The sequence below is a fragment of the Solanum tuberosum genome, unplaced genomic scaffold (assembly GCF_000226075.1).
Source record: "Solanum tuberosum cultivar DM 1-3 516 R44 unplaced genomic scaffold, SolTub_3.0 scf00256, whole genome shotgun sequence".
Taxonomy (NCBI): Eukaryota; Viridiplantae; Streptophyta; class Magnoliopsida; order Solanales; family Solanaceae; genus Solanum; species Solanum tuberosum.
Window position 1 is genome coordinate 350,435 of NW_006239178.1, and position 8,979 is coordinate 359,413.

Sequence of the window (8,979 nt, forward strand, 5' to 3'; positions counted from 1 at the left end):
TCGAGAATAATTTCCAAATTTCAATTAAATATGTGTCTTTATAAAGATATTCAATTAGATATTAAGGGCATGATTGGACATGCAATATGAAATTATAAGATGAAGTTGATGTTTTTTTTGGACATGCAATTTGAATTTTTTATGTTGTATGTTTTCTTATGAACATAAAAAAATCATAAGTTGTAAAACTATTAAAGTTTTCTCAATTCTTTATACTATCTTACCAAATAAGCAAAAGTTTATAAAAAATCACATAATATACTATCACAAAGCTATTAAAAAAAAGTAAAACATTTATTGATCAAACTTTAATTCAATAAATAAAAATTGAACACAAGGTGTAGAATCTTTAATATAATCCCCTCACATAGTACGATCAATCATGTCATGTTGAACTTGTAGTTCTCGATCATATGACCGAGAAGATGAACCTAGATTATTACTTTGAGTCATTTGTTGGTTAATTTAGTTGGTAATAAATTTGATAAAAAATAAAGAATTTGGTGAATATAAAATGGTAAAGTGGGAAATAATTTAAAGTAATAATAATAAATTTTATGTTGGTGAGAATAATCGTTATAAGAGTATAAATGATTTAAATAATACGATATAAATTATAAATTTTGTTTACATACTAAATAAATTATAACTTTTGTTTGCATACTAAATAAATTATAACTTTTGTTTACATGCTGAGAGATTTTTTTTGAGTTTGGTAGCTCTATTTTGATAAGTCTCAAGGAAGAATTGCTCATTTTATCTTGGAGTAAGAATCTAACTCAAAATTTGGTATCTTCCGTTTAGTATATTGTTCGTTTTTTTTATTTAATTCACATTTGGGTGTTAGAAATTAGAATTTTTGAAACTAAAATTGATGAGTCATATTGTATTGACTAGGAAGGTTATTTTTGGAAATTTTGAACCATTCATTTAATTATAGTTAATTAATGTGACTGTAGTTTTTAGATAATTCATTTAGTTAATAATAATGGGCCAAGTTTAAAATTTGGTTTCCATATACCACTTGGCTCATATATATTAAAATAAGTTAGTAGAGTTTAGTACATAATTATTTTAGAAAAACTTGTCTTCAAACCAAACGACCTCTTAGTACATAATTATTTTAGAAGAAAAAAAATGCAGAAACTAACCTACACCGACGAAATGCAGGTAAGAGCACTCCAAGTCTCAATCTCCTTTAATAATGTATATATGGAATTTTAGGATGTTATACCTATATTAGTATAATAATTAATAAGTGACTAGTGTACTTATGTTAATGTTGTTTGGAATGGTTTTGCTTCGAATTAGTGATAAACATATTGTAATTATCAATCAAGTAATGGTGAAATTATTGAATATGAGAGTGTTGATTGGACGATTAGAAATCAATAGAAACTTTAGATTGTGGTGATTTGTTTTTGTATAATATAGGTCAAATATGAAGTTGGATTTCATAGTCTATACTGATGGCTTAATCCAATTTCGAGTTGAAAAGTTTCTTACGGTTATCATATGATTCAAGTTTTTATATATTGAGATATGTACTTAAATATTAGGTGTATTGTGTTATATAAATACTATTAAATTTATAATATTGAAGAAATTGAAACTTAACTCAAGTTTGAAATTTGAAAAGTGTGAGAGTTGTTATGTTAATTGACATCAAGATTTGAAACTTGATTATAGATATGGGTGAATTTCTAGGTCTAGGCTAGACATATAGTAATATGGGTGTTGTTAGTTTCAAATTTTTACTGTGATTATTTATTTGAATAGATTTCATTGATTTGGAAGCCCAACGAAAGGGGAAGACTCAAGTCCAAAGTGATTGTTCGATTATTTGAGGAAAATGGATTTCTCGACCCCTTGTTTATTGTAAAGAATCATGTATTTTCTTGTTGTATGTGTTGGGGAGTAGTGGGACTTGGTGATGGGTTAACTTCTTCCCATTTAATAATCATAATGAAGAAAAAGAGGTAATAAAAGGCAACTTGATTATATAATGATGTGTGATGTGTTGAGAATGATTGAAAAATTTTATTGATTCATTGTTGATGTTGTATCACGATTGTGTTAATGTAGGTTGTGCATTGATATGAGAATGGTCATCTCTGTATTAATTGTGTGAACATGTTATTTGATTCGTTTTGAGACAGGTTGTGACAAGTGTTATGTGAACTGAGGAAGAATAAAGAACTAAAGAAGATGTACTATTTCGACAAATATGTCCCACATGGGTCCCGAACTGAGAGATAGTGAGTGTTTATCGTTAGGTAAGGCATGCATCACTATACTTGGCATTGCATTTCATAGAATTGCACATATTTATCATTTGTGAACTTGTGAGTACTTTTCTGTGGAACTGATAATTGGTGAACTTGATCTTATGTGTTGTTGATCTATAATTGTTGAAGTGGTGTTGTTAAACTATATGCTATTGAAATTGTGAATTGTTATATTGGGCTGGTTTAATTTAATGCAGGTTGTAGTTGTGGAGGTTCGGTTGCAGTATAAGGAGTAACTGTATTCTATACTCTTAGCTTTGTGTTTAGGAGTTTGAGTCTAGTTTGGTACTCACCTCTACTTCTATATTTTTGTCGGTTACAAGCCTAGATCTTCGTGATAGTCTCTCTTCTCTCCTTGTTCGGTGCTTCCTGTGGAGATTTTTGAGGTAGCTGTTTGTCATCTCAGCGAACCCTCTTACTACTATTTATGATTTTTTTCTACTTTAGAGACAATATCATTTGAGACTTACGTATTGTGACGCCCTAGCTTAAGATTAGAAGTCACATCTCGAAAAAACACATGAGAGATGTTGGGTATATAAGTAAGTTGTTCTTACCAACTAGTGACGCATTTTAAAGTCATGCGGGACTAGGCCCAAAGCGGATAATATCACTAGCGAGATGGACCGTTACAAATGGTATAAGAGCAACTCATGTGTCAGCTCTGTCAATGTGGGCAAGAGTTCAACTGAGTTTAGGCAAATCTCGGTAAGGAGGGGTAAACCTCAGTGCTGAGTATAGGCGAATCCCATACGGTGGAGCAAACCTCAGCGATGACGTTGAGTCTATAGAAGGGGTGTATGTGACGCCCTAACTTAAGATTAGAAGTCCCACATCGGCAAAACACAAGAGAGATATTGGGTATATAAGTAAGTTGGCCTTGCTAACTAGAGACACATTTTTAAGTCGTGCGGGCCTAGGCCCAAAATGGATAATATCACTAGTGGACTGGACCGTTACACTTATTTTCTTCCAAATAAATTGTAATACATTAGAAGCTTGTACACGTGAAAACCAAATTTTTGAGGTTTTAATTAAGTTGACTTTGTTATCCGCATTATTAAAATGTTCTTAAACTTTCAGTCTTATTTTTACTTCCGCATTTTATCGTTATATTTGGTTTTAAGATGACTTGTCTTGGTGGGATAAAATGAGGACATCACATCCATTTTTGGGTCATGACAAATGATATCAAAGCCCTAGGTTCATAAGTCTCATGTGAATACAAGTCAAGTTTAAGTAGATTCTCAAGGAATGATATAGAGATGTATGTAATTATCTTCAAAATGCAATGAAAACTGTTAGGGAACTTATTTTTGTTCATTTTTTCTCATCGTGCATGGTAACCTTCATTAGTACTAAGTTGTCGTCTGTTCTTTGGACAGATAGCGAGGACTAGAGCTATTGTTGTTGGTGGTAGAGGGGAGGTAATCCCCGAGAAAGTTATTGAGGCCCCAACTAAGGGTAGGGGTAGAGCCTGAGCTAGAGGTTGTGCCCGTGGAGTGGCACTAGCTATAAGTCATTCCCGTAGAGCAACACCAGCGAGGGGTCGTGCTAGAGAGGCCTTTCCAGTGCCTTAGATTAATGTTCGAAAGGATCAGGTTCCTCTAGAGCACGTAGCCACACCTTTGCTTCAGGATACCTTATTGAGAGTGTTAAGTGTGCTTGAAAGCTTTACTCAGGGTGGTGGTGCAACCGACACGCCACATGGCTCTTAGACTAGAGTGGGGTCTCAGACCCTAGAGCAGCAATATACTCCACTTATTTAGGATCTGGTGGGGAAGCCACCAGTGGGTCCCATGGTTGGAAATGATCTTGTACTGGCAATTGGCGGTCAAGGTGCACCTTTGGTTGTTCTAACAGAGCTTGAGCATCGCAAATATCAGAAATTCCAGAAGATGGACCCACCACAATTTTAGGGTGGGAAGAGCGAGGACGCTCATGAGTATCTGACTACACGCCGAGAGTTTCTAGAGGCGGTTGAGTTAGCTAAGTCACATATGGTTCAGTATCGAACTTTGTAGGCCAGCGAGAGAGTGGTGGAGGGTTCATTTAGGGTTTTTGCCAGTTGGATCTCCTCTAGTAACTTGGGAGATACTTCCTAGTTCCTTTCATGACCACTTTGTCCCTTGGAGCATGAGAGAGGAAAGCCGCTTGAGGTTTGAGAATCTGAGACATGAAAGCTTATGCTTTGTAGAGTATGAGACCCCTTTTTGCCAGTTGTCTAGGCATGTTTTTTTCATTATTCTGGACGTGATGGAGAGGATTTGTAGATTTGTAAGGGGGCTGACATTCTCTTTCATATAGGTTGTGTTTAGGGCATCTAAAGAGGGGCTTCCTTCCAGTCCATTGTGAGAGCCACCAAGGAGGCAGAGTTGATGGTGAGAGAGGAGTTTGGCGGTCGTAAGAGGACCCGTACATCATGTCAGTTTTTTCATGCATCATCTGTAGGTAAGGGAACATATAGAGGGGGTGGTTCCTTCCAGCATCGGGGACCCGTTCGAACTTTGTGCTCCTAGTTCTATACTAGAAGAGCTATTTGAATCCTAGGGATACACCTATATAAGGTTAAATATCCTTAAGGATGTTGTCTTAATTTGACACGCTTGATCAATCTATGAAAATTATAGACAAGTATTCATTGAGGTTATCAAAACCATAATTTCAACAATTTTGGGATTTTCCTAAACTTACTTGAACCTTAAGGTTTGGCCCACCATCGACAACATAATTAATAAGCTTGCATGCGTAGTGGGTCTAATACCCACTTGTGATATCCATGGGTAAATTAGAGATTTTGTCTATCTCATTAACATCAATGATCACTTCTGCACCATGATTCTTCATGTTCACCATTTTGTACATAAAATAAGTCAAATTTTAGTCTATATTTTAAGAAAACAAAGATAAAGATATATCTCAAAGTTTTAGATTAAAGGTCTTCAAAAATTCTTTGTAGTCCCTATTTTATTAAGAATAAAAATCGATATTAGAAAATTGCATACACATAGAGGAACTCTACACAAATTGGTACCTCTTCAATGTAGATCTAAAATTTAGATCATAAATTAAATTGTTAAAAAAATGAAATAACATAGCTTTTTATGTTTGTGCATATTAAAAGGATTGTATTCACCTCTTGCTAGATCTAATGAATTTCACTTGCATGATTATGTTAGATCTGGAATCTATGGAATTTATATACAACGATTAAACATAGAAAATCATTTCTAAAATATATATTAATAAGAATGATTCTTTTTATTTTGATTTTTCAGAGATACACACAAAACTTCATAGACCATTTAGAAGAATTTATAAACTATTGAACATAAAAAAATATTTCTGGAAAATCAACAAAAGAGAAAAAAAAATCAGTGAAAAGCAGTACCTTAGCGAGATTATATAGAAAATTCTAATTTTTACATCCTAAAATTCAATAAAGTTATACCTCAAGATTTTGTTGCAACACTTGAAGGGAAGTGTTTTTGTATGCGTTTAGAGTGTAAGAACACAATAAGTTGTCAAAACTATATACCACACTAATGTTTTGTCAAAAAAAATAAAAAAATATATGGGTTCCATGGAGAAGTATATTTTCACTTTGACCCCTGAATTGTTTTTTTATATATTTATTTCATGAAATTAATTTTAGAATTCCCTATTTTAAATGTGGATAACTTTTCTCTCCTAAAGATAGTTTCTACTTAATAAAACTTAGACTTTTTGAATATATAGTCTTAATTTTGATAGTCATTCAACTTAACTTTGAATATATTTATTTCTTTGACCATCTTACTTAAATTGGTTATTTAACATGTGATTATCACATATTCTTTAATTACATTATGATCAAGATAGATTCCTATTTTTCATTGCTTAATATATGAAAATATATACTTAATTAGACGTAATTTTTACGATCCAAATCAAGAAGGATCGTGATGACACTTCACTTACCCTCTGTCAGATTAGTCAATTTTTTTTATGAAATAGTAAAATCAATTAATCATACGGAAATAAATAAAATAACGATAACAAATCATAACTTAGCTTTCATATAAGTATATAAATGTGTGAAATATCAATTACTACAATAGTGATTAGAAGTTAAATATAACTTTTTTAAAAATGAATACATTATCTGAAATGATACTGAACTAGAAAGTAAAAGATAAAGCTTAGAGTTGACCATGGTCAACATTTGTTAGATAACTTCGAATTGGTGATTTGATCAATAGATCTATAATTTATTTACATATTTTGTTTTCTAGATGGGTGAAATAGAGAATTTCTCATAACTGATGCACCAATTGTTAGTTTAATTGGTTTTCTTCTCCATGCTCACAACGCCTAGATCACATTCGTGAATAATAATTGTAGGACTTTTATGCATTCACGAGGTATGTGTCGCATTCGTGAATGATAGAGTTTGTTAGTCAGTTCTGGACGATGAATCGCATTTGTGATTGTTCTGTCACGATTGTGATGGGTTAGATCTGATCACTTGATCATGTTCACCGTTGTGATTTACATTCGCAAAAAGCAATTAAGACCTGGATGAAATAAATCTCCATTTTGAACATATACTTCATCTTAAGATTTTTCAAGTTTGGTAGCTCAATTTTGTTAATTTTCAAGGAGGAATTGCTCATTTTATCTCAGGGTAAAAATCTAACTCTAAATTTGGTATTTTTCCCTTTATTATATTGTTTGTTTCGTTATTTAATTCACATTTAGGTGTTAGAAATTAGAATTTTTGAACCTCAAATTGAGGAATCATATTTTGATGATTCAGAGTCTGGGTCGAGGTTGGATTTTGATTAAATTTCATAATTGTGACTCATATGTCATGAATAACTAATTTCGAAATAAAATTATAGCTCTAACCTTGCAGGCCTGGGGTTGACTTTTTGAGTTCGGAATGAAAGTGTAATAATATTTTTATCAATAGACTCATATACTTAATTATAATATATTCTTGATAGATTGAGAGTATCTCGACGACTCAAGAAAGGCATATCTGCAAAGGTTTATGTCATGTTTGCTCCGCTTACAGGGCAGGTACACTACTAAAAAACTGTTAAAAACTCACTGACAGAAAAGCGACGGACGGTGTCGCATCAAGAAGCGATGAAATTTGCCACACTGTCCGTCGCTTTTGAGTAAAAATAATTATTTTACAAAAAGCGACGGACGACATCTCTTAGTCCGTCGCTATTTTCACATATTTTTGCGCCAAATATATATATAATTAATAATAAATTATTTAATATAGATATAGACGTTGTCCATCCCTTTTAATTAAACATAATTATAAATAAATAAACAATAACCACTGCATCCCTCACTTTTAATTTAATTTATTTTATTAATTATTTTTTATGAAAGTGACGGACGACATCTTTATGTTTGTCGCTTCTTGGTCAAAATATTTGGTCAAATATGTTAAATAAGTGACGGACAATGTCTCTTTGTTCGTCGCTTTTTGGTCAAAATGTTGGTCAACTATTTTTAAAAAAGCGGCGGACATAGAGACGTTGTCCGTCACTTTTCATTAAATATCTGAAAGACATAGACGTGATTTTCCCCCATTTCTATTTCCCCATTCTCTCCTCCTTCTCTCCACTCTGATCTGCGTCACCGCCACCATCCCACCGTTTGTTGTTGCCGCCGGTTCGAGTCATCAGCAGCTGCCAGAGCCGCCGCGAGTTTGTAGCTGCCAAAGCCGCCGCCTCCTCCTTCTCTTCTCTCTTCATTCTCTCCTTCTCCTTTAAGCCGCCGCGGTTCTGCTTGTTGATTTCTTTTTTCAATAATTCATAGTTATTCTTATTTTATTTTATTTGTTTTAAAAAGTATGGACCACATGGGCCATTTTCATTAAATATTTAAATAAATAAAACAAGCCATTATATTCTGCTCCTGCCTAAAAGTGGCTAATCCAAATGAAAAGTAAAAAATAAAAATATATCTAAAAAGTATAAAAAGAAAAGGAGTCTTATCAAATATCTGGAAACATCCAGGTTGTCTCATTTGCTCCTATTTCTTTTGAATGGTTTTGGAAACCATTTGTCTTCCTCTTGGTAGTTATTTGTCATGGTTTTGGAAACCATTTGTCATGGTGTAGGCTATTCGCGTATGTAGAAGTTTGTGGTTCTATAGTTAATATGTTTTTTGGTGTTGGCCTTGGGGTAAATGGTTTTTCAAATATCTGGTTTAAGTTTGAGTTCTTATGTTTTTCATTAACTCGTTGGCTTGTACCTGCAACTGTATTTAAACAAATGTTATGGGTTTTTAGGTGTTTCCCAACGTTACCTTTTAGCTCTGGATTTTTCCTGTCTTCCGATCGACATAGCTCCGCATTTTTATAGTCATGTTGCTGACTTATACTAGTTTTAGACTTCAGATTATCTTCATTAGTCTTTAGCTTTTGTATCTCGTTGTCCATACTATCCACTTTTGTACAAAGTGTAGTAATAGCTTTGAGTATCTTTTCAATTGTATCTTCTTCCTCAGTCTCAGTCTGAGTAGCTTTGTCGTGATAGGTAATCTGCAATAACATTCTTATCAGTTTTTATTACTTCAATTGTAAATGTAAAATTTAATATATTTAATACCAATCTCCTTATTTCTTTTGTTGTTACCGAATCTTGTATTTTTCTTGTTAGCCACCATTTTACTTGTGCATTAT